Source organism: Entelurus aequoreus, linkage group LG01 (genome assembly GCF_033978785.1).
Source record: "Entelurus aequoreus isolate RoL-2023_Sb linkage group LG01, RoL_Eaeq_v1.1, whole genome shotgun sequence".
NCBI classification, from domain to species: domain Eukaryota; kingdom Metazoa; phylum Chordata; class Actinopteri; order Syngnathiformes; family Syngnathidae; genus Entelurus; species Entelurus aequoreus.
Window position 1 is genome coordinate 80,110,455 of NC_084731.1, and position 26,884 is coordinate 80,137,338.

Below are 26,884 nucleotides of genomic sequence, written 5' to 3' on the forward strand. Positions count from 1 at the left end.
GGGAACCATCCAAGCTGTGTACAGCAGGGATGGGACTCTGCTGACTTCAAGTGAGGAAGTCGTAGGGCGTTGGAAAGAGCACTTTGAGGAACTCCTGAACCCAACTACATCAGACACACCCTCCCTGATGACAGGAGCAGAGCCTGAGGATGATGGGGGATCGACGTCGATCTTTCGGAGTGAAGTCACTTAGGTAGTTAGACAACTCCACAGTGGCAAAGTTCCGGGGGTTGACGAGATCCATCCAGAAATCCTGAAGGCTCTGGGCGTTGATGGGCTGTCTTGGTTGATACGCCTTTTCAACATTGCGTGGAAGTCTGGGACAGTGCCGAGGGAGTGGCAGACAGGGGTGTTGGTTCACCTATTCAAAAAGGGGAACCAGAGGGTGTGTGCTAATTACAGGGGTATCACACTACTCAGCCTCCCCGGGAAAGTTTATGCCAAGGTACTGGAAAGGAGGGTCCGGCCGATAGTCGAAACTCAGATTCAAGAGGAGCAATGTGGATTCCGCCCTGGTCGTGGAACAACTGAACAGCTCTTTACTCTTGCGGGAATCCTGGAAAAGGCCTGGGAGTATGCCTATCCAGTCTACATGTGCTTTGTGGATTTGGAGAAGGCGTATGGAGATCTTGTGGGAGGTGCTGAGGGAGCACGGGGTGAGGGCAACCCTGCTGAGGGCCATCCAATCTCTACAACCAAAGCGAGAGTTGTGTTCGGGTGCTTGGATGTAAGTCGGATCCTTTTCCGGTGGGGGTTGGTCTCCGCTAGGGCTGCGCTCTGTTACCTATTCTGTTTGTGATTTTCATCGACAGGATTTCTAGGCAGAGTCGTGACCATGGCGGAGAGGGTATACGTCTCGGGGGGCTGTTTGCAGATGATGTGGTCCTGATGGCACCTTCGGTTCGTGACCTTCAGCTCTCACTGGATCGGTTCGCAGCCGAGTGTTCAGCGGCTGGAATGAGGATCAGCATCTCCAAATCTGAGGCCATGGTTCAGCAGGAAACCGATGGTTTGTACAGTCCAGGTAGAGAACGAGACTCTGTCCCAGGTGGAAGAGTTTAAGTATCTCGGGGTCTTGTTCACGAGTGAAGAAAAGATGGAGAAGGAAATCAGCCGGAGAATCGGAGTAGCTGGGGCAGTATTGCAGTCTCTCTGCCGCACTGTTGTGACGAAACAAGAGCTGAGCCAGAAGGCAAAGCTCTCGGTCTACCGAGCTATCTACATTCCTACTCTCACCTACGGTCATGAAGTGTGGGTCATGACCGAAAGAATGAGATTGCGGATACAAGCGGCCGAAATGACTTTCCTCAGAAGGGTGGCTGGCATCTCCCTTAGAGATCGGGTGAGAAGTTCAGTCACCCGAGAGAGACTCGGAGTAGAGCCGCTGCTCCTTCGCTTGGAAAGGAACCAGCTTAGGTGGTTCGGGCATCTCGTGCGGATGCCTCATGAGCGTCTCCCTAGGGAGGTCCTCGTTGCACGTCCCACTGGGAGGAGATACCGCGGCAGGCCAAGGACCAGATGGGGGGGATTACATCTCCTCTCTGGCCTGGGAACGCTTCGGGGTTCCCCAGGAGGAAGTTGCTAATGTTGCTCTGGAGAGGGAAGTCTGGGGGTCTCTGCTGGAGCTGTTGTCCCCGCGACCCGATTCCGGATAAGCGGTTGAAGATGGATGGATGGATAGTTAGAATTGTATCCATTTTAACATTGGTTATTAACATTAATATTTTTCATCAGTTTTTCTAAGTCCCTTCTCTTGAGGTAAATTTGATTAGTGTACATACATATATTTATTGTAATTAGCCTGACCTACTGTAAGCCTTGATAATAGTCTTTGTGGTTAATACATGGTTTCATATCATTTGACAAGGTTGTAAACTGTAAATAGGTTAGATACAACTATTGAATATGATTCAAATCAGGAGTAAGATTATTAATTCAGTGTTAATATTTGAGTGGGTCCCGGCTCCCTCTGTAGTGTAAAAGTTGGGCCCTGTGGTCCAAAAGGTTAAGAAACCCTACTTTACATTGATTACAAATTCAACATTTAAAAGCATTTTGAGAGCAAATAACATTTAAAAACTACAGAAGCACTCCGAGAGCATACCTCTGCCAGGCACTATCTCCAAGTTGTAGAGTCCTTTAAAACAAAGGGCGGTGATCCGAATCACCCTCAAAAGCAAATCACTTGTTTTCTGATCCCATTTCTGACAATTCCTGTGAAAGTTTGGCCAAAATCCACTCAACACTTTTGGTTCTAAAGCGGAATGAAATTAATTGAGTGAACCCTCTTGTCAGCTATCCTCTGTCTTCGTCTCTATGGATAGAGGCGGAGATGGAGCTGCAACTATACACACACGGAGAAATTGAGCCTCGTAATGTTAACGTAAAGTAGTATAAATAATCCGGATCACCTTCCAAGTCTAATCATTTATTCCTTATGCTATTTCTGACATTTCTTGAAAGTTTCCTGAAAATCCGTGACAAAGTACAGAATTAAAATGACAGTAAACGTAATCTACATGTTCATGTTCTGTGGGATGAATCTGTAGAGCGTAGCTCAAGGTCAACATGCAAAATTGTAGATAATCTTGGTTGTAGTCTTGCTACTAGGGTTGCCCTCGACTAAAGATTTTCATTGTCAAATCAGATTTGTTGTATTTGGCGATTAGTCGACTATATCCAAAATATTTTTTTATGCTACCAAAATCACAGCTAATGGGGATCCTCTGATCAGAACAGAACCCATTTGCGACTTTTCGCCAACCTAAAAAGTCTAAAAATCTCAGCGAAAAAAAGCTAAACATGGTTGAGTTTGGATTCGACTCTGGCGTAGCACAGAGAAGATCAAATTAGACGACTATCTAGAGGAAATAAACGTCAGAACGAAATTTCCGTTGGTGAACTTGCGAAGGGGTCATTACCGTCAGTGCTGCCTCTCCTTATAGGCAAACTACGCGCTGTGCATAGGGCTCCATGATCCAAGGGGGCCACATTTTGCGTGAAGAAGCACATTAAAAATGTCAATGAATAAATGACAGGGCGTTTCATATAAAATTTGCCGCCAACGTATTCCTAGTAGTGGTGGGTATCGAATCTGGTACTTTTTTGGCACCGACTGAATCCCTCCGGTCATACTGGGCAACCAATTTATATAAAAGGGTTCCATGTTTCAGTACCTGGGTCACACCCGGTTGCAGACTCAGCTGGCTCATCGCACTTCCGCACTTGGCGATCACCCCAGCAGCATTGACAGCGGATTCAGCCAAACTACCACTAGATTGTTGCAGTTTTCAATGCCGACAAAGAAATTGACTCAAAAAACACTCAAACGCAAGTTAAGGCTCCACTTTTCCACAAAATGCGCTAGCTTGATGCCAATAAACATTGGCGTTGCTATTGACATGCTACTGATTAGCATGAGTCATTTTTACTTTTTTTAAGGACTGAAATGACAAACCGACTGTTTGGATTTGCAACTGTAATTGCAACTTATTGTCATATCTGCAAATGATACTCAGAAATGTGATAATAAAACAAGATGTAACAACTAGACAGCAATTATCATAACCAGGTCAATATTTAATGTGTCAATAAAAAATGAAATTATTTATAAAACAATTTGTATTTATTAACACAGAAAAGTACCAAAAATTGGTACCGTTTAGTACTGGCATCGTCTTGAAGGGCCATAGGTCCTCTATCCCATAACATCCTCCGAACAAACCCGTTGTACATGGGGTACCTCAGCTGCTCAACTTCCCTCCCTCTTTCTAAGGGAGCATGGGGGTTGAATGTCTGATGATGTCAATTTGTCAATTGAATAGTCGACTATTGTAAGACAGTCTACTTGCTGCGTAACCAGATATTTCAGAGCAGCCTAAAAATCTTCTTTAAGTTTTGTTTTGGGTTGTGTAATTTAATAGTCTAAACCTAGCCTTGACTGCAGAGTGACAGTTTGGGTTGAGGCAGTGCGACTTGTCGAAACTCGTGATTTCGCCATTAAATTGAGTGTTTTTAACTGTCAGCCTTACACAAACAATGTTTGAGATGTGGACTCTCTGTGGAGCTCGTAATAGAAGATCAGAAAGACAAGGTTCAAGCTGTAACCGCTGCTGCTATTACACGCCTACTCAGAGCAACATAGGCAACCGGGGGATTTGCTAATCAATTGAAATATGAACTTGAACTATGGTAGCTTCAAACGGCTGTGTGGTTTCAAACACTTACCCAAATTGCATTAAATTTTCCCAATATCTCCCTTAACCTTACAAAGAAGCATCAAACAAATCGGTGTATTATATTTTGAACGTTATAATGGGCCATTCCGCTGTATCGATGCCATTTGCTTATTGTAACGCTAAACTTAAATGTCTTTCTTTTTCAACTATAATAACTCTGATAATAAACATATTGAACTATTAAAAAATGTGTCTGGGCCCACCTCAGACAACTTTATTTCATTTTTGTACAGGAGTCCCGAGCCAAAGATGACTCATGTGAGTAACAGGAGTGAGGTTTTAGCATAGATTTAACAAATACATTAAAAATAGCCACATGCAATCTATGCTTAAAGCATGTTGACACTACGCACATTACAGTGATTCGACAAAAATATTTTAGAAATAAACTAATATAAAAAAAATACTTAGGAACATGACTGTGCTGAGAGTATAGAAATATTGACTGTACAGGAAACTTAATGAGTGAACTTACTTTTTTTGCCTCCCCACCACCTGCAGAGGATGTGAATGATACAACTTTCTGTGGACCATGTGACTTGTGGAATATTCCACATTTTTCAGAGGAGGTAATGTGTTAGGGTAACATAACACCGACAATACCAACATTGGACCCTTGAGTATTGGCCAATATACCATACGATATCGGAACAAATCCTATACATATCGTGTAGTTTGTAATATTAAAATAGGTTTGATTGAGTGAATTACTCAAACAGAGAACCATGGTGGGTATTTATTATTGAAGCCCTACTTAAGAACTTTCAGTTTTGGTTGATTTTGGTGGCGCTAGGGAACCAAAGCGGTAGTGTTTTGCCAGAAGGAAGACCACATTTCCCATGAGGACTAGCACATATATGGTCAAACTGACACGATAATACCACAATGATTCAGTAAGACTGATCTTTCCACAGTAAGAACCTACATATTTTACTTAAACTTTATATTTGCGGTTTGCAGTCATCGCATAGTTTTTTCTTTGTACAGTACTTATGAGCTTGTTGCGTGGCTGGTCAGTGTGGAACTGAGAACTAACAAGCTGGAGGCTATTTATTGTTACCACCCAAATTTCCGATAGATCACATTAGCATTAGCATTTTGATTTGAGCATGAAAAGTCACTTACTAGTTTAGCAGGAACAAAGCCAAGGCAACGCAGATCTGAAATCCCTCCTCTTCTTTGAGCTCACGACAGCGAGTGAAAGCAGTGCCAATGTTGATCCTCGATTGTCCTTCCCTTTTTCTTTTTTTGTCTCCTCCGACAAAACTTTTAATTTCTTTGGTTGTTTTGCAGCTTCTGCCATGATAGCAGTAATTGCACTTAGGCGTTCTTCTTCTTTTAGTTTTCTGGCCACATGTAGGCGTTCGCACCGACTTCCATCTTTAAACCAATGGGGAAAGGGGGAGTGACGTATGCCGTAAAGCAAGTCAGCACATTTGTAGTTTTTTTGTGTGGCAGGGTTCCTGCCACCCCCATAAAAATTGCTCAGTGCCAGTGAAAGCGTTACAGACTGCCTCAGGCCACGACAGAGGTGTCATTCAACTAGTTGTAAGTCCATGTATCATCCCAAAAGTTATAAAAATATTTGATAAAGGTTGAAAAATTACGTAGTGCTGCTTTAACCGTCTGGAATGAACTTATGCTGTCTTTAGGTTGAAGTGAAGTGGCAATTATTATTGGGTGACACCTACTGGTTACAATATGTAGGTTAATTAATTAGAACAATTTCCCTTGTGGATCAGTAAAGTTTGTCCAAGTCTAAGCTCAAGACGCAGTGAGTTGAATGATGCAGACATGTTTTTTATTGGATACTTTCTAACACGCTTCTGCCTTGTAGACTTTGTATGTGTAAGTAATATGCAACTATAGTTATGTGATACTTGTTAATATTGACAAATGTGCTGTTTTAGACTGCATTTTTTTCATTTAAGATCATTGTCTTATGTCTAGCTTGTATGCTATTAATTGCTTAGCGCTTGTGTAGCTGCTAGTAGCCTTTAGCCTACTATGTTTACCAGCTTTGCACAAGCCAACATACTGCATGACCTCTTGTATCGGAGTTTATAGCGGAGATTTTGCGTGCAATCGCTTTCTTGTTTTTCGCTCATATCGGACTAGTATCCGATATCAGCCCTAGTAACAGAGCACGACTAAAGTGTTAATTTTAACAACATTTTTATATTTGTTTTTATGTTTCAAATAAAATAAAATGAAAGTATAATTGGGATAAAGAATAACACAAACATAGGATGTCTAAAGAACATATCATCTTCTGAAGGATTGAAATGATTATACTGTAAAGACCAATTTTAGGAAGCTGGGACAGCAAATGCTCTTTTTCCAATGTACAAGGTAGTTTAAATCAATATTTCAAATTGTATTTAATAAGCAATCGGATCAATGTGCAGGGACTTTCTTTATTAAAAAAAAGGTAATTAACATTTTATTTCCTAAGGGATGCTAAGTGCACTGATTCGGTGGAATGGCCCATTTGAATTAAAAGAATGAAATATTGCTCTGTTTTGTACACGACACAAAGCACCACAATTATGCCTAACCTTTGTCACTGGCGTATTCGTGTTTGCGGTGTTAATACAGTATGTTGTATTTCAAAAGGTCAGTAGTGTGCAACCGTTTGATGTTGCCTCCAGTAAACGTAAACCGTTGTACAGTATTCTGAGCCCGTTTTGTGCTGCTTCTCAAACTTGCGCTGGCTTCAAAACACTCGTATCCACTAAGGAATCGGCAATCTCAAGACGCAAGGGATTTCTCCAGACGTCACTTGAACACGTCCTGGCTTCACGGCCATCAGGCAGCGATGGAGTGGAACGGACCTTTTCCTCAGGTGGAAACGGAGCAGAGAGACCATCAGATGTGCAACGGGATGTCCTAATTGGTGTCTTAGCCCTGATGGGTCCAATCAAAGGAGCACAGGGGAGAGCAGAGCCAGAGATGCTCTACTGGTGATGAACAATGACCTTTAGGCTTTGTTTCAATCAAAGCTCAGATTAAAGGTGAGCTGGTGCATTGGAGTTGACCTTCAGTGAAAGAACTAGAAGATGTATGTCTTCACATCGCAACTCTACCTGGCAGTGTTCACTCACATTCCAGTACTAAATGGAGCTTGACAGACAGAACCCTACCACTTAGCTGAGGAATGGAATTCCTTTTTTTCCTCCTTCGATGTTCAAAGACTAAAAGTCCATTTCCAAACACCATCTGCACCTCCAGATAGTGAGAAGACTTTGTTGTGGACTATAATGTTCATTGTTCCGTCCCACCCGGTCAGAGATAAGACAGCATTCATCAAGCCATCTGCTTTTTTTGATCTCACTTGTGCATCTTTAATAAAATCCTGTCCTCGAGGAAGACTTGCATCTATTTTAAGATGTTTTGCTGTGAATACCCCACCCCTTCTTCATCTTGCATTTAAGGTGGGGATTAAGACAGATGTCCGTGTTGAAGCTCCATTCACAACAGGCCTGCATCGTACTGGCCAATTTTCAGACTATAATGTGATTTGTGTTTTAAGTTTCAGATTCTTTGTTGTCATTCAGACGTTACGTCATGGATGCGCTGCAGAACAAAGGTATACATTCACAATAAGTACAGATGGGTAATAAATAGGTTAGTATCAATAAAAATTAAGTATGGGCCTAATTTATTAAGATCCAAATACCACATGCTAAATAGCCTGTGCAATCTGCTATTCATAAATTGTGCATGCCGCCATATATAAATGAGGTTTTGGCGTGTACCATGCAGCTTTCACCATGGAGACATGCTCATAGCTGTGGTGTTTTGCTATTGAACAAGCAGCAGACATGCACCACTTTTTATGGGCATTTTAGAAGCATTCCAGTGCATCCACAATGAAACCCACTTTTATAGAGAGGCTGTTCTTACTATGTTCAATACGCAAACAAATGCATACTTCAGACTAGTGTTATAACGATACCAATATTTTGGTACTGGTACTAAAATTATTTCGATACTTTTCGGTACTTTTCTAAATAAAGGGGATCACAAAAAAATTGCATTATTGGGTTTATTTTAACAACAAATCTCAGGGTACATTAAACATATGTTTATTATTGCAGTTAAGTCCTTAAATAAAATAGTGAACATACAAGACAACTTGTCTTTCAGAAGTAAGTAAACAAACAAAGGCTCCTAATTAGTCTGCTGATGTATGCAGTAACATATTGTGTCATTTATCATTCTATTATTTTGTCAACACTATTAAGGACAAGTGGTAGAAAATGAATTATTAATCTACTTGTTCATTTACTGTTAATATCTGCTTACTTTCTCTTTTAACATGTTCTATCTACACTTCTGTTAAAATGTAATAATCACTTATTCTTCTGTTGTTTGATACTTAAGTTTTGGATGATACCACAAATTTGGATATCAATAGAATAGAATAGAATATATCTTTATTGTCATTGTACATTGTACAGCGAAATTGTAAGCAAAACTAATTTAGTTGCAATCCAATACCAAGTAGTTACATGTTCATACATTGGTCATATTCAAAGTCCTCATGTGCCCAGGGACATATTTCCTGAGTTTATAAACGTAATATACATTTAAAAAAAACGAAAGATGTTGTGATGGCAAAATATACCGACGTAATCATAGTAGTGTAGTCTAGATACGTGCCTGTACTTGATATTACAGTGGATGTCAGGTGTAGATCCACCCATGGCGTTTGTTTACATTTTGATGCCAGTGAGCTATGGTGTGTAGTGAAGCATGTTTACCTATTCCTCATCCTGCATTGATGATACTTGTAAGAAACGTACTCTATTTGTCGTCACGGAGACCAGGATTAGTGATTTAGAAGTAGCTAAAACACTGCAGACGGCGGATGGATGTTAGCTGCTAGCTAGCTAGCCATGTCTTAAAGCACCTCTTCCTGAGGGGGTTTCGGTGTTATAACTTCACCTTTATCGTTAGTTTTTAAGCCAAAATGCATCTGTTCTCCCTTTTCTGTCTACACACTGTGTCTGCTTGTAAGTACTCCGTGTGTGTGCGCTACCGAACACACACTCGTAAAATCAGCAATGTCACGATGTGACTTCGACGCGGGGGTGCGGGACCGGTACGTTTCAGAGACGGTATCGTACCGAAAATGATTCATTAAAACAGACACGCAAAATGGGTTGCACGCCTTATTTTGCTCACTTGATAAGAGTCAAATCCATTGGTTTTGTCGTATTTTCTTCAATGAGGTTTTTTTTTTTTATATATCTGCACTTCACCTACTGTCTCTGCATCTTGGGGTTCCGCTCAACACAGACCGTAACAGTCTCTGGCAAACTATTTGTATTTTTCAAGCATCGTGGCGATAGACCCCAACCTTTTTTGCGGCTGGCAAGGCAGCTTCTTTGGCAACAAGCGTCTTTTTAGGCTTTCAAAAGGCTGCCGTAGATACCGCACATTGGCATTTCAGGTGGCTGATAAGGTTGATGTGTTGATGCTCAATGTTTTTTTTACCCTCCTTACGGAATGTTTGCGGAACTTTTGCAACAATTAGCACGTGGAAATTCTTCCTCAGTAAAGAAGTCCCACACGATCGTTTGTTCACAATGAGCTCAGTGGGGGGTTCTTCACGACAGGCTTACAGGAATAAAAGAAGTGCTTGATTTGTTCACCCCAACCCACAAACAGCACATCATGGGTAATCTCGCCTCATGACCGTCTGGTTATCGGAGCTATTTTTTAATGTTATTGGTGTGACGTCATAATCCTCATATCGGCCTAATAGTTATCGCACACTTCTAGTACAAAGGATGAGTATGGAAAACAGGGTATTTATTAATCATCCATCCCAAAAGGTTAAATGAAGACTTAATCAGTTTCCCCATCCATTTATTTTGTTACAAACACTCAAAATATAAACACAGAACACATTTTTCAGCAAATAATTAGGTTCAGTTCAGTTCAGTTTCAGTTTATTTGGAACATGCATACGATACAATGTAATGCATCACACATTTCCAATTGTTTCATTACAGCACGTCCGAAAAGGAGTAGGAAGAAGCAGAGTTTATTTAATCCTACCCCTTTTCATACCATAGCAATTGTATCCAATTTCCTTGTTCTCTATAACAGAACAGTGAACAAATAAATAATAAATAAATAATATGCCATAGTAAGCAAACAAATATTAAATACATAAATAATCTGTCTCAATAAAAAGGAAGAAAAAAAAGGGTTCAAGATGTTCATAATTTTTGTTCTGTGTACTTAGTGAACACTTGTAGTTTGAACAGTCTCTTAAACTGAATCATATTGGTGCTTTGTTTAATTTCTTTGGTTCATCCATTCCATAATTTAATTCCACATACTGATATACTAAAGGTTGTACGAGCATACAAATGTTTTAAATTAGATTTTCCTCTGTTATATTTCTCCTCTTTTGTTGAGAAGAATTGTTGTACAGTCTTAGGTAGCAGGTTGTAGTTTGCTTTATACCTAATTTTAGCTGTTTGCAAATGCACCAAATCGTTAAATTTCAATTATTGTGATTTAATAAATAAAGGGTTTGTATGTTTTCTATATCCAACTTTATGTATTATTCTAATTTATCTTTTTTGTCACACAGTAAGTGAATGAAGCGCACATTTGTAGTTGTTTTCCTATACTTCTACACAATAACTCAGATATGGTAACACTAGCGAGCAGTAGAGAATATGAAGTATTTTTTGGTCTAGATTAGAACATGTTGTGCTTTATTCATTATTGACGTGTTTTTTGCCACTTTATGTTGTATATTTTTTATATGAGATTTCCAGTTCATTTTATCAATATACCTAGAAATTTGGTTTGATTTACTCTTTCAATTTCTATTCCGCCTATTTGTATTTGTGTTTGTCTATCCCTTCTACTGTTACCGAATAGCATTATGTTAGTTTTACTGAGGTTTAAGGATAGTCTGTTTTTGTCAAACCATGTTTGACGGTACAAAGCGTATCTTGTCGGAGCACTGTTCAGCTATAATGGATGTGAAAGATATGCATATAGTCGGATATGACAGAAGTTGACATGTGAATGGTCTTGGGGATGAAAGCAAAGTTGACAGTTGAGTAGTGGAAATGTCACTTGCCATGTCAGTCGAAGTTTAACGGGAAAATGCCTGCAGGTGCTTTATTGCGTTTGAATGGATCTTATAGTGCAAGAAGCCGAGGTACAGTCACTGCATATTGTTTTTGCATCCACCCCTTCAGCAGGAAACGTTGAGCACTGGCCTATATTTACTGTAAGTACTGTTGATGATGTAAGAGAAAGCTGTTGTACAAAAAAAACCAGTGCAACAGAATCGAATAATAGTTCTGATCTTCTTGTTGATGACTAATTAGCTTCTAGCTACTTCTACGCGATATTTCCAATTAGAGAGCTAGAAATCCCATTTCTCGCAAAGAGAAATCCCGTTCCCGACCTGCGCCAGTGCTGTTACTAAAAATACATTCTCTCCTCTCATTTAAATTGCTTGTATGCATGTTTCCTTTGCATTCAGCAGCAGCCCATGAAATGGTCCTCAGATGAGTAATTAAGGCAAAGCACAGAGAGCTGTTTCCTCATCACTACATTTCCAACAGCTGCAGAAAATCACATTTTGTCAACAATTCTTGTCGCTAGAAAATCGTTCTGTTTGCCAAGCAGCAAACTAAATCCTGCTCAACCTCCATTCCAGTCTGTCTTCATGGCACTCATGCACAGCACTGATACAACCCATTCTATAGGAACGGTTTAAATGCAAATGAAAGCACATTTGTCATCCTGTGTAAACCCTTGACTATTAAAAATGTATTCAGGTTGCTGCTCTTTTGTAATCCGATCCAATCCCACTGCTCAGAGACATTCCATGCTCTCGTTAACCGTCAGTGGGATTCCTTGCTGCGATTAGGCAGATGGGGTCAGTTTTAGTCAAGGCCTGCCCAGCGAGCGAGGTTGCAGTCATGAACCCCAGGAATAATGAGCACTAACATTACAGCAGAAAATTAGTTTTTTTGCACATTCTCTATGTTCTTCATTGCTACAATAATTATGACAATTAGTTGTGGATTGTGTTTCTTATTTTTAAATGTATTAATTAATTGTATTTATATTGAAATTATTAATCTGTTCAAATTGAATGTATCAAACCAAACTGTGCATGTTTTCCATTCTTTAAGTACATGTTCAGAATTTTTTTAAGCATCGGCACCGTTTTTAGGTACTGATTTGGTACTAGTATCGGTTAAAGTACAAAACCCAAAACCAGTGAAGTTGGCACGTTGTGTAATTCGTAAAAAAAACAAAAAAAAACAGAATACTATGATTTGCAAATCCTTTTCAACTTATATTCACTTGAATATACTGCAAAGACAAGATATTTGATGTTTGAACTGAGAAACTTAACTGTTTTTTGCAAAAAATCATTAACTTAGAATTTAATGGCAGCAACACATTGCAAAAAAGTTGGCACAGGGGCAATTTTACCACCGTGTTACATGGCCTTTCCTTTTAACAACACTCAGTAAATATTTAGGAACTGAGGAGACCAATTTGGGAAGTTTTTCAGGTGGAATTCTTTCCCATTCTTGCTTGATGTACAGCTTAAGTTGTTCAACAGTCCGGGGTCTCTGTTGTCGTATTTCACGCTTCATAATGCGCCACACATTTTCAATGGGAGACCGGTCTGGACTACAGGCAGGCTAGTCCAGTACCCGCACTCTTTTACTATGAAGCCACGCTGTTGTACCACGTGGCTTGGCATTGTCTAGCTGAAATAAGCAGGGGCGTCCATGATAACGTTGCTTGGATGGCAACATATATTTCTCCAAAACCTGTATGTACCTTTCAGCATTAATGGTGCCTTCACAGATGTGTAAGTTACCCATGCCTTGGGCACTAATACACCCCCATACCATCACAGATGCTGGCTTTTGAACTTTGCGCCTCGAAAAATCCGGATAGTTATTTTCCTCTTTGTTCCGGAGAACACAACGTCCGCAGTTTCCAAAAACAATTTGAAATGTGGACTTGTTAGACCACAGAACACTTTTCCACTTTGCATCAGTCCATCTTGGATGAGCTCAGGCCCAGCGAAGCCGGCGGGGTTTCTGGGTGTTGTTGATAAATGGCTTTGGCTTTGCAGAGTAGAGTTTTAACTTGCATTTACAGATGTAGCGACAAACTGTAGTTACTGACAATGGTTTTCTGAAGTGTTCCTTAGCCCATGTGGTGATATCCTTTACACACTGATGTTGGTTTTTGATGCAGTACCGCCTGAGGGATCCAAGGTCACGGGCATTCAATGTTACATGCAGTGATTTATCCAGATTCTCTGAACCTTTTGATAATATTACGGACCGTAGATGGTGAAATCCCTAAATTCCTTGCAATAGCTCTTTGAGAAATGTTGTTCTTAAACTGTTGGACAATTTGCTCACGCATTTGTTCACAAAGTGGTGACCCTCGCCCCATCCTTGTTTGTGAATGACTGAGCATTTCATGGAAGCTGCTTTTATTTCCAATCATGACACAAACTTGTTCTCAATTATCCTGTTCACCTGTGGGATGTTCCAAATAAGTGTTTGATGAGCATTCCTCAACTTTCTCAGTCTTTTTTGCCACTTGTGCCAGCAATTTTGAAACATGTTGCAGGCATCAAATTCCAAATGAGCTAATATTTGCAAAATATAACAAAGTTTTCCAGTTGGAACGTTAAGTATCTTGTCTTTGCAGTCTATTCAATTGAATATAGGTTGAAAAGGATTTGCAAATCATTGTATTCTGTTGTTATTTACGATTTACACAACATGCCAACTTCACTGGTTTTGGATTTTGGATATGTTCAGTATTTTTTTAAGCATCAACACAGTTTTTAGGTACTGATTTGGTACCAGTATCGGTTTAAGTATAAACAATATCCACCTTTAGAGGTAGGGCCTGGTGGAAGTCTGCGCTCTCCAAATGTGTCTCTAGTTTTAGTACTTAAATAAATTTGTATGCATGTATTTTGCTCAGGGATGTAACAATAAACTGTAATATTGATAACTGCGGTAAAACTCCTGACTCTTCGTATTACAGTTTGAATTCAATTAAAATATATAAAATCTGTGATGAATAACCACACTTTGATAAACTCATGGACCGACTGGCATTAGCTTGTTATAGTTTAAATGCTAACATGAACATAAACAACCTTTAACGTCTTTACCCGTTAAGAAATGTCATACCTCAATCTAAACCTGCATGAACGCATTATCGTCTGAACAACTAAAATATTCTCATTGAACATTAAGGCTGTGCTGTATTAGAAAAAAGTGATTGCTTTAACAGGAAGTGAACTGGCGGGACGTCACATAAACCGGTTGTGAAGCAAAGTAAACACCCAATTTGCATTTATTAAAAATACACAATTTAAAACGTTTCCATTCTGCTCCCCTGAGGGAAGTCCCCACAACACGGCTCAAGGTATGCAATCTGCTGCTTTTTATTGAAACTTTAAACGCACAAAGCTTTTTAATAGCACTATTGATTGTTCGCCAAACCCAGCAGCGCCTTTCAAAGATTGAACAATAAAACAGAATAAAGTGTACCTTTTGTGAAGAAGTTTAAATCAGACTCTTAAAACAAACGAAAAAAGTGGAGATGCACAGACAATTATCGGGCCAATATGTGGAACTGTGAAGTCATACCGATAAATCCGATAACATTAGCAAATAGCTCAGAATGATAACCGATTAAAACCAAAAAAACACTCCAATGAGGTGAGATTATATGTACTGTGCTGTAGGTGAATTAGGGTGAGGATATTTTTCTTTTTTTTCCCCCTCTCCTTCCACTTTTCTCACTGCATATTAACCAAGCTATAGTGACATTGTTATTGTATGAGCTAACGCAAAGGAACTGCTTTCAGAAACACAGCGCCTTGCTCACAGAGACACTCAAACTGCTCCTCCGGCCTTGAGCGAGAGGTAATCAATGCTGCTGAATCACCTTTGCCTTTGAAAAAGTTCATTAGCCGATCAATTGATTAACTTTGAAATTCAACTTAGACCAGAAGACATCGCTAGGAAGACATGGCAAGATGCTCCTTCTCCCCAGCATTTTTACAGGAGTGAGGATTATGTTGAATTCACTAGCGAAATGGGGCGCACATGTCCCGTGCTGAAAGATACAATCATCCCATATGTTGGCATCCTAGTGAAAGCGGACATTTTAAGTGAGTGTTTTATGTTCATATTTTAGTGCTTCATGGTGGTTTAATGTCTCACAAGAGCTGGTACTGCTTAGCACTGAGCTTTTAAAACTTGTAGCTCATCTTCTGTATATTCAGGTCTAAAAAATATAAGGTTCTGGATGATAATTCGTCCCAAAGTCATTGTTGGCTCTCACAAAGTCTGCCATGAACAGCGGAAATTTTTGATGGAAATAGAATTTTTTTTGCTCTGAACTGTGAGACATTACTGCGCCCAGGTAATAAGTTCCAGTTCTGCATAAAATGACCAAAGTATTGTGAGAATTACATTTTATCATGAATGTGCCTGTTACAAACAAGGCTTAAAACTTCCTGCAACAAGCAGATACTAGCAAAAAATCTAACTATGCAATGGAATAGATCCCTATACGTTATCAAAAAAAGATGTGTCAAGTGATATCAAGGATTATACGTTGGTTGCGTTCCCATACATATCAAACTATTGTGCTCCAGATGTCTTTCCACTCAGCAAAACAGATGGAAACTTGGAAAAGCATGGAGGTCTACAAGTTCTTTCTGTGTGGCTGGGTCAAGGAAATTGCTATCAAAACTCTCCCGGATAAATATGCATTGTTTTTGCTCAGGTAAGGTTGCATATCATGATTTAACTTTGCGTCTACTGCCATGTTTGTTGCTGTTGCATGCGCTTTTTACGAGTAGCGTGTTTTTCCACGTTTTTATCAAAATATAATCATTGAAGTCAACTGTGTGTTCAGCATATGTGCTGAAAGCTTAATTTATGATTGTTGCCATTTGGTAAATGATTAACTCTTTTAGGTTTTGCTCACATTTGCTTTCTTTTATTTAGACTCGCCGAGTTGTTGCTTTTCTAGCAAACATGTGTTTAAGAAATACAAATAATGTCAAGATAATATTCAAATGGGAAATAATAAACTTTAAAAGTATACTAAACAAACTTTTAACGAAGTGATCACTGAAAACATTTTTTGACACTGCTCCCTAGCATGCGTAAGCTGCATGCTTTTCTAAAATCTTGGATTCTTCCGCCCTTTTGAGATTACAATTTGAGGAACTCTGAAGAAACGTTATCCTTTTCGAGATTTGAACGATGCGTGCAGCCAAAAACAATACAAGCAAAGGGCATTTTTTCTTTGAGAAAGGCTAAATAGTGCCTAGTACCCATTGAGAACAGAGCTAGCTTGACCACCACACATGTTAAATGGTCAGGACAGGAGCCGGATGTAACGTCAGTAAAATCCAAACAATAGCTAGTAGTGAAATCTGTATTATGTCGGTGTCACATTCTGCTATTGTTGATTGTAGCTTTAAATTTAGGACGTGGACACATTCTCGTTGGCTCAAACAATAAGGTATTTACACTAAAGGAGGAGCTAGCAAGGAGCAGTACGACTCATAAAAAAATTCTAGTCACCAAAGTCCAAAAATACAAGGGTACTGGTGAGACAACGCAACAACTAGCAAAGAGCAATCAATAATCTGGCTCAGGGAGTGAGGCTAATTGCACACAGGTGAGCTGCCAGCATTTTTGCAGGTAAAGTGAAGTTGCAGCCTACGAAGGCAATGCTGTAAACAAAAAAAGAGTCTCAAACAGGAAATAAAGGAGGAAACCACACATCAAAGTCAGACTTGTTTCACATAACATGACAATCTACCAACCCTTAGTTATTAAGTAACTCAGCGTATCAGTCATTGTGTTCTTAAAAAAAAGGTATACTGGGAAACTTAAAGGCCTACTGAAACCCACTACTACCGACCACGCAGTCTGATAGTTTATATAACAATGATGAAATCTTAACATTGCAACACATGCCAATACGGCCGGGTTAGATTAGTAGAGCAGAGCAGAGCAGAGCAGAGCAGCTTTATTTGTCCATTCTTAACATGTACAAGACACATAAGAACTGAGATTACATTTTCGGCACAATCCCGCTAAGAGCAGACATACGTTACAGGGGGACAAGACGGGACCGCCAACGGATCAGCCACTTAGGGCGCTCCTTAAAAAGGTGGGAAAAAGGTGACATTGGGAAAGGGGGAAGAGTAAAAAAAAATATCAGTCTGAGGCTGGACCCTCCTAGTAAAGTGCAATTTTAAATTTCCCGTGAAATATCCTGCTGAAAACGTCTCGGTATGATGACGCCTGCGCGTGACGTCACGGATTGTAGCGGACAGCATTGTGGCCAGCTATTAAGTCGTCTGTTTTCATCGCAAAATTCCACAGTATTCTGGACATCTGTGTTGGTGAATCTTTTGCAATTTGTTTAATGAACAATGGAGATAGCAAAGAATAAAGCTGTAGGTGGGAAGCGGTGTATTAGCGGCCGGCTGCAGCAACACAAACACGTAGCGGCTACGTCGTAGCGGCTACGTCATAGCCGGTGTTTCATTGTTTACATTCCCGAACGATGACAGTCAAGCTTTACCATTGGCCTGTGGAGAACTGGGACAACATAGACTCTTACCAGGAGGACTTTGAGTTGGATACACATTGGCCTGTGGGGAACTGGGACAACAGAGACTCTTACCAGGAGGACTTTGAGTTGGATACGCGCTACCGTGAGTACGCAGCTGCGGCTTCCAAACATTTGATCGCTTGCCCGTACGTGTGTGCCGCTATGTGCATGTCACGTACGTAACTTTGGGGAAATATATGTGCTGTATGAACTTTGGGGAGGTGAACGGTACTTTGGGCTGTGGGGTTGAGTGTGTTGTGCGGGTGTTTGATTTGTATTGGCGGGTTATATGGACGGGAGGGGGAGATGTTTGTTATGCGGGATTAATTTGTGGCATATTAAATATAAGCCTGGTTGTGTTGTGGCTTATAGAGTATATATATGTCTTGTGTTTATTTACTGTTTTAGTCATTCCCAGCTGAATATCAGGTCCCACCCGCCTCTCACAGCATCTTCCCTATCTGAATCGCTTTCACTGCCCTCTAGTCCTTCACTCTCACTTTCCTCATTCACAAATCTTTCATCCTCGCTCAAATTAATGGGGAAATTGTCGCTTTCTCGGTCCGAATCGCTCTCGCTGCTGGTGGCCATGATTGTAAACAATGTGCAGATGTGAGGAGCTCCACAACCTGTGACGTCACGCTACTTCTGGTACAGGCAAGGCTTTTTTATCAGCGACCAAAAGTTGCGAACTTTATCGTCGATGTTCTCTACTAAATCCTTTCAGCAAAAAATATGGCAATATCGCGAAATGACCAAGTATGACACATAGAATGGATCTGCTATCCCTGTTTAAATAAGAAAATCTCATTTCAGTAGGCCTTTAAGCTCCACTCCACAACTTCACAAAAAACATTTGTGAATGTTGATGATAATTGCACATTTAACCATGCATACATCAATACATTATAATACTAATAACTACCTTCCACTGACATGAACAGCCACATTTCCAAAGTGAATTTAACCTGCCAACCACTGAAGAACATCAAGGAAGCGCAAGGTCAAACCAGTGGCGCTCGCAATCACTGAACCATTAAAATAATGTGAAACCAGCAGCTGTCTCAGTATCATATCGCGGTGGTCCTAAAACGCTTTTATAAAGCAAGGTTCTACTTGGGAGCTGTGCCACTTTTTGGTCCACAATTGGTTCCTAGCTAGACTAAACTCCATTGGACAACCATGTGAGTGCTTTAGCTGTCATTATGTAGACTTCACATGCAAACCTTCAGAAGATTATAGTATGTATGACAGTAAGTAGCCTGCAGGTACGTTGAACGTGCTCACGCCCACTATCTACTCATCTTTAATAGTATTTGAGCTGCATTCCCTTCCTTTGAGGTATATAACGGAGGGGTATCTCCCATTGGTAAAGCTCAGGCTGATTTCATCATCAAGGGCAATTATGCCTGCAAACCCATTTGGAGATAGCAACTGTCCATCTCAGCTGAACTCTCTTCAATTTATGCCCTGTATTTTCCTCTGTGGCAGCATGTTACAAGAACTGAAAAGTATTGGGACTTCCAGGAAGTCAAAGACAATATGGAGAAGGGAGGATGTGAACTAGAAGAGCTCCGCACCCGACACCACAGTTTTGACTAAAAAACTGTAATTCCTAACTACTGATTGTGATCACAGCTACAGGATAGCTTGCTAACATATTCAACTTCAACTCTGCCCGGCGGGAAGCACAGATTTGTTAAAGTAATCGAAGGTGCCGAAAAACCGGGGACTAACTAGCTAAATGCTAGCTGAAAGCCGTTGCCTTGCAACCCAACGCTAAACAACAAAACTGAAAGAGTTGGACATATTTTAAATGCTTCTGGCCACACAAGTGATCTACTACACAGCTCTGGCCGGTGCAAGGTACGTGAAAAAACACCATAGAGCCGTCGCTTGTCGCAAAAGCTAACCATACCAACGGCTTCACTTCGCTGTCGAGCAACCATAAATAATGTAAATAATAATTGTAAACAATGTTAATAAGTCAATGTATATACTCTGATGATTATCTTGTGTGATGACTGTACTATGATAATAGTATATATCTGATAGTATATATCTGTATCATGAATCAAGTGGACCCCGATTTAAACAAGTTGAAAAACATATTTGGGTGTTACCATTTAGTGGTCAATTGTACAGAATATGTACTTCACTGTGCAATCTACGAATAAAAGTTTCAATCAATCAATCAAAGCACGACAAGAAGTCGTCAACAGAGCAATACAGCGTTACCAAAGGTGGAACCGGACTTAAAAGCATTAATAGGAACTCTACAAAATGATGTAAATTAGTTATGAAGTGATCTCAACAATCTCCATGAACTGATTATCAATGGTGTACAAAAAGATGTCGCAGATCTTCAAGAACAGATTATCAGAGACAGAAAATAGTCCCGTAATGATTGATATGCTGGAATTTAGAAAGTTCAGAAAAAAATGAAGATTCTCAATGAAGACAACACAGCATTAAAACGGGAGGTGGAGAAGTTGAAAGAGGAGATTGCAACATTGTGCCAACAGTCGAATGACAGGCAGTAAGACAAAAGTCTTTGGGACAACAGCAGTGTTGTGGAGGACAATAAAATGGAGACAAAAGCATTGCGCCAACAGGTGCTACTAGATAACACTGAATTAAATAACTTCTGGGAGGAGATGGCTGAATTGAGACGAGTCAACAAAAAAATCACCACTCTGTGGAATATCAGTGTTTTGGAAAACATCAAAGAGGAAATAGATCAGTTTACACGACATCATCTTTGCAGGGCTATGCAACCATCCTCGATCGAGAGCAGTTGACAACAGAGGAGAACCAGACGACATGGACGCTGCTTCAACATAGCAACAAGTGGTCAACTTTCTGCAATCAAAGGGAATTGATGTCGATATTAACATGAATGCGTGCACCTCACTGAATAGAAAAGGCAACAACACTACGCCAGTCACCATCGTGAAACTTTCCAACAGGAAATCCAAAATGGCATTGCTGACACACGGAAAAAAGCTGAAGGGTACAAATGTGTACATGAACGAGCACCTCACTTAACGCAATGCTGAAATCGCCAAGAAAGCACGTGGCTTGAGGAAACGGTGGAAAATTGGAACGCCATCTGCAAAATCTTCATCAAACTGTATGGGGGTCCAGAAGCGAGAGTACTGGTTGTCAAAGACATCAAGGATCTGGACAAATATTGAAACTTCCAAAGCAACCACAACAACAACGATCATGGAGTCTGACGGAAAACAAACATCGACATTCAACTACAAAATGACAGCGCTCCAAGGGATTACCAAACCGGTAGATCTTTACTCAGGTGCACATTCATCTACACTTATTGACATTCATAGGGCAACATAAGATTGCTGAACAGGAATGTATGGAACTGAAAACCTTCAGTAGCATAGATCACAATAGTCCGGAATTAAAATTAAATAAGGATACAGATCCAGATACAGTTTTTTTCTTTCATACCAGGAATATATGTTTTTATTATACAACGAACAATATAACAAACTGTCAATTATTCATTTAAACAGCAGAAGTTTGGATGCAAACTGTAACAACTTAAAGCATTTTTGGAACAATTCAACAAACCCTTCAAAGTTATCACTATCTTTCAGAAACATGGATAGATGCTAAAAAAATAAATGGAGTTTGACCTGGAAGGATATGAACTAAATTATATCAACAGAACCAACAAGAACGGAGGGGGAGTAGTTGTATACGTGATGAAGAACTTAAAGTGGTAAAAAAAAATATGTCATTCGCTATTAATAATATCTTGGAATGTCTAACCATTGAAATATGTCATGAAAAAAACATGCATATATTAATCATATGTATATATAGATCACCTAAGTCAAACATTGATACATTTGAGAACTGGATTAAGGCAACTTTTACTGAAATCAGTCAAAAAAATACTTTCTTATGCGGAGACTTCAACATTGACCTCTTGAACCCGAACAAACAAAAGTCCATAGATGACTTTAGAGACACAATGAATAGCCTAAGTTTATATCCTAAAATCACAAGGCCAAGCAGAATCTGGGGACACAGCGCCACACTTATTCATAATATTTTCACTAATGATTTTGATAATAATACCACAAGTGGTCTGCTAATATCCGACATCAGTGATCGTCTGCCAGTTTTCATAATCTATGACGGATACTACAAGAAGAGGTACATTGATGTCAAAAATACTTTTCGAAGAATATGCACAGAAAAAAGTGACAGCTTTCAAGAATGATCTGAAAGATCAAAGTTGGGACAATGTATACAGTGAAAATGATGGAGATGATACATATGGTAATTTTTAAAATACTTTCACGATGCTTCATGACAAACACTGTCCATTGAAACAACTTAGTAAGAAGCAAAAGAAAAACAATCAACCATGGATGACAAAATGAGTGAAAAATGCTTGCAACAAGAACAATACATTATATAGAACATTTATAACACAAAGATCTACAGAGGCAGATAACAAGTACAAAAACGTATAAGAACAAGCTAACTAGTATACTACGAACATGTCATGTCTGTGTTCATGTTTTTGTTTGGCCATGTGCTGTTTTGTTTTTTGGACACTTCCTTAGTTCCTGGTTTCACTTCCTGGTTTTGTTTGTCACCATAGCAACCATTAGTTTCACCTGTTCCACGTTTGGACTCACACACACCTGTCTCACGTTTTCACAGTCATGTCATGCACCTGTTCACAGTTAGTCACGCACCTGTTTTCACTTATCATGTCACTATATAGGCTTTTCTGTTTCTGTTGTTCGTCCTGGCGACATCACACATTCATGCCATGTTCACAGTTCCTTGTCACGTAAGTTTTTGTTTGTTTAATGTTCATAGTTCTCCGCCATTGTGCGCGCCTTTTGTTTTCTAGTCAAGTTTTTTACCTCCTCTGTGAGCGCCTTTTGTTTGTACCTTTTGTTTGAGTTTATAGTAATAATTAAACTATGTCTTTACCTGCACGCCACGTCCGTTCCAATTCTTTTGCACCACGGGAGAGCAAACCACGCCTAAGACCAAGTTATGACAGATGTCGCCAGCATAAGAGCTCTCCCGCAAAAAATTTGGACAATTTTGACAAAGGAACGTGGGAGGTCCTGCGCGCCATGGAAGCCGAGACACTCCGCCATTCCCCCATGGAGCGCAGGGATCTCATGTGGGGTCCGACCGGCAAACTGGTGCCGATCAGCTCCCTTTGGCCCGGGGACGTTGGCACGTCATCCCTGTCCCGGAAGCGGCGCTCCAGACCGAGGACGTCAGGGAAGGTGAGCGGACAGCACGCTGCGCTCCTGCAGGCTCTTCCCCCTCCGGGCGGAAATGGAAATCAGCCAGCCTGGCAGCTCAAGGAGCACTCCACAGACCTGGAGATTGTTTTCCCAAATTCTTTACCGGTTCAATCCAAGCCACCCAAATTCCATGCCCCGCCCCCCAGGACTCATGCCACGCCCAAATCAGACTTTTTTTTTTCACCCACAAAAGCCCAGGTGGGGGGGAGAGAAAGACATTTTGGACAATTTAGAGGGGAGGATTCTGCCCTCCTCCTGAACCCCCTCCGCCCACCCCAAAAGACGGTTCCAGACCGCGGGGAGCGCGTCTGGTATCCGCTCCTTGAGGGGGGGGCTAGGGCTGGGAATTGTTCAGGTGGGGTGGCTCAGCATCGTCACGCCAAGCCACAGCCTCCAGCACGACCACAACCACCTGTCTTTCGACCTGCCAAGCCACAGCCACCAGCACGACCCCCACCACCAGTCTTTCGTCACGCCAAGACACAGCCTCCAGCACGACCCCCACCACCTGTCTTTCGACCTACCAAGCCACAGCCACCAGCACGACCCCCACCACCTGTCTTTCGACCTGCCAAGCCACAGCCACCAGCACGGCCGCCACCACCAGTTTTTCGACCATGCCAAGATCCACCTGCTCCACGCCCAGCTCCACGCCAAGCGCCACCAGTACCTGCTCCACGCCAAGCGCCACCAGTACCTGCTCCACGCCAAGCGCCACCAGTACCTGCTCCACGCCAAGCGCCACCAATACCTGCTCCACGCCAAGCGCCACCAGTACCTGCTCCACGCCAAGCGCCGCCAGTCGCAGCTTCACGACGCCAAGTGCCGCCAGTCGCAGCCCCACGCCGCCAAGTGCCGCCAGTCGCAGCCCCACGCCGCCAAGTGCCGCCCGTGGCTGCCCCACGCCGCCAAGTGCCGCCCGTGGCTGCCCCACGCCGCCAAGTGCCGCCCGTGGCTGCCCCACGCCGCCAAGTGCCGCCCGTGGCTGTCCCACGCCAAGACCAAAGCCAAGACCAAGACCCGCCAAGTGACCAAGACCAAGACCCGCCAAGTGACCAAGACCAAGACCCGCCAAGTGACCAAGACCAAGACCCGCCAAGTGACCCAAACCAAGACCAAGTCCAAGCACAGCCACACCAAGACCAAGTCCAAGACCAACTACGCCAAGACCAAGACCAACCACGCCAAGTCCAAGACCAAGACCAACCACGCCAAGACCAAGTCCAAGACCAAGACCCAGACCCTCGCCAAGACCAAGACCAAGACCCATGCCAAGACCAAGACCCTCGTCAAGACCCGCCACGCCAAGCTTCGCCGCCTGACGCACCACGCCAAGCTTCGCCGCCTGACGCACCACGCCAAGCTTCGCCGCCTGACGCACCACGCCAAGCTTCGCCGCCTGCCACGACAACGCGCCCACCTCCTCGTCGGCCAAGGATGTGGCCTTTCCATGGGCGTCCGCCACGCCAGGTGCGCCGACCTCCTCGTCTGCCACGAATGTGGCCATTCCCAGGTCGCCCACCTCGTCAGGTTCAGCGGCGGTCTACCCGCCGCCGCCACCTGACTCTGCCCCGGTGGATTCGGGGACACCTGGTCTGGCGACCCACCGCCATGTCCCCCTCCCCCCCTCCCATGACTCTTGATCCTGTTTTTTGTTTTTGGACATCTGGGATCTGTCCGTAAGGGGGGGGTTCTGTCATGTCTGTGTTCATGTTTTTGTTTGGCCATGTGCTGTTTTGTTTTTTGGACACTTCCTTAGTTCCTGGTTTCACTTCCTGGTTTTGTTTGTCACCATAGCAACCATTAGTTTCACCTGTTCCACGTTTGGACTCACACACACCTGTCTCACGTTTTCACAGTCATGTCATGCACCTGTTCACAGTTAGTCACGCACCTGTTTTCACTTATCATGTCACTATATAGGCTTTTCTGTTTCTGTTGTTCGTCCTGGCGACATCACACATTCATGCCATGTTCACAGTTCCTTGTCACGTAAGTTTTTGTTTGTTTAATGTTCATAGTTCTCCGCCATTGTGCGCGCCTTTTGTTTTCTAGTCAAGTTTTTTACCTCCTCTGTGAGCGCCTTTTGTTTGTACCTTTTGTTTGAGTTTATAGTAATAATTAAACTATGTCTTTACCTGCACGCCACGTCCGTTCCAATTCTTTTGCACCACGGGAGAGCAAACCACGCCTAAGACCAAGTTATGACAGAACACGTAGTAAAGAATATTACAGTCAATTATTGAACCAGAACAAAAATGACATGGGTCATCCTAAATAGCATTTTTAACAATGCCGCTAAGAAGGATTATCCGAAATACTTATCAGACGGGAATGTAAAAAATCTGGAGAAAAAGATTCCAGATCCTAAGTCAGTTGAGGACTTGAGTGACACTATAGACAAAAACTCGAACTCGATGTCTCTCGACGGTGTGACAAAAGAGAAAATAATCAGTATTGTGAAAAAATTTAAATCCAAGACGTCAACTGAATGTAACGGGATTAATATGGAAACGATGAAAAAGGTTATTGAAGACATTTCAGAACCTTTGACATATATCAGCAACCTGTCATTTCAAACAGGCAAATTCCCAGATTAAAGGCCTACTGAAACCCACTACTATCGACCACGCAGTCTGATAGTTTATATATCAATGATGAAATCTTAACATTGAAACACATGCCAATACGGCCGGGTTAACTTATAAAGTGCAATTTTTAATTTCCCGCTAAACTTCCGGTTGAAAAACTCCTTTGGATATGACTTATGCGCGTGATGTCACAAAATCCACGGAAGTGGTTGGACCCCATCGCACCCGATACAAAAACCTCTTGTTTTCTTCGACAAAATTCCACAGTATTCTGGACATCTGTGTTGGTGAATCTTTTGCAATTTGTTTAATGAACAATGGAGGCTGCAAAGAAGAACGTTGTAGGTGGGATCGATCGGTGTATTAGCGGCTACGTACAATACTTATAGCAACACAACAAGGACTACTTACTTAGCAGACGCCTAGCCGCCAAACCCACGGATGAAGTCCTTCGTCGCGCCGTCGATCGCTGGAACGCAGGTGAGCATGGCTGTTGATGGGAAGATGAGGGCTGGCTGGCGTAGGTGGAGCGCTAATGTTTTTAATCATAGTTCTGTGAGGTCCGGTTGCTATGTTGCTAAATTAGCCTTTGCGTTGTTAGCAACGGCATTGTTAAGCCTTACCAGACTGAGAATTTTTAACCGTGTAGTTACATGTACATGGTTTAATAGTATTGTTGATCTCCTGTCTATCCTTCCAGTCAGGGATTTATTTATTTTGTTTCTATCTGCATTTGAGACAGATGCTATCACGTTAACTCATGCTACAGAGGTTCGTCGATGATGGGTGTCCTTCGTCGCGCCGTCGATCGCTGGAACGCAGGTGAGCACGGCTGTTGATGTAACCGTGTAGTTACATGTACATGGTTTAATAGTATTGTTGATCTTCTGTCTATCCTTCCAGTCAGGGGTTTATTTCTTTTGTTTCTATCTTCATTTGAGAACGATGCTATCACGTTAGCTCAGTAGCTAAGTGTGTCACCGATGTATTGTTGTGGGGATAAAAGTCACTTTAAATGTCCATTTCGCGTGCTCGACTCTCATTTTCAAGA

The 26,884-nt window shown here is 41.6% G+C and overlaps 1 protein-coding gene across 15 annotated transcripts in view; it reads left to right on the forward strand.

Annotated features, from left to right (window-relative positions):
- The window catches only part of cfap221 (cilia and flagella associated protein 221), a 121,888-nt gene that overhangs the window by 60,269 nt on the left and 34,735 nt on the right, over positions 1-26,884 (forward strand). The window contains exons 25-27 of one of the 15 annotated variants that reach the window (XR_009827346.1): positions 15,154-15,211; positions 15,293-15,459; positions 15,949-16,073. The exons of 11 other annotated variants lie outside the window; for them this stretch is intronic. The gene's annotated coding sequence lies outside the window, so the exon portion shown is untranslated. Of the gene's footprint in view, positions 1-812; positions 1,172-6,977; positions 7,545-15,153; positions 15,212-15,292; positions 15,460-15,948; positions 16,074-20,697; positions 20,824-26,884 lie in introns of those variants that run through there. 3 more of the 15 variants (XM_062059461.1, XM_062059426.1, XM_062059471.1) reach the window with 3 other exon arrangements.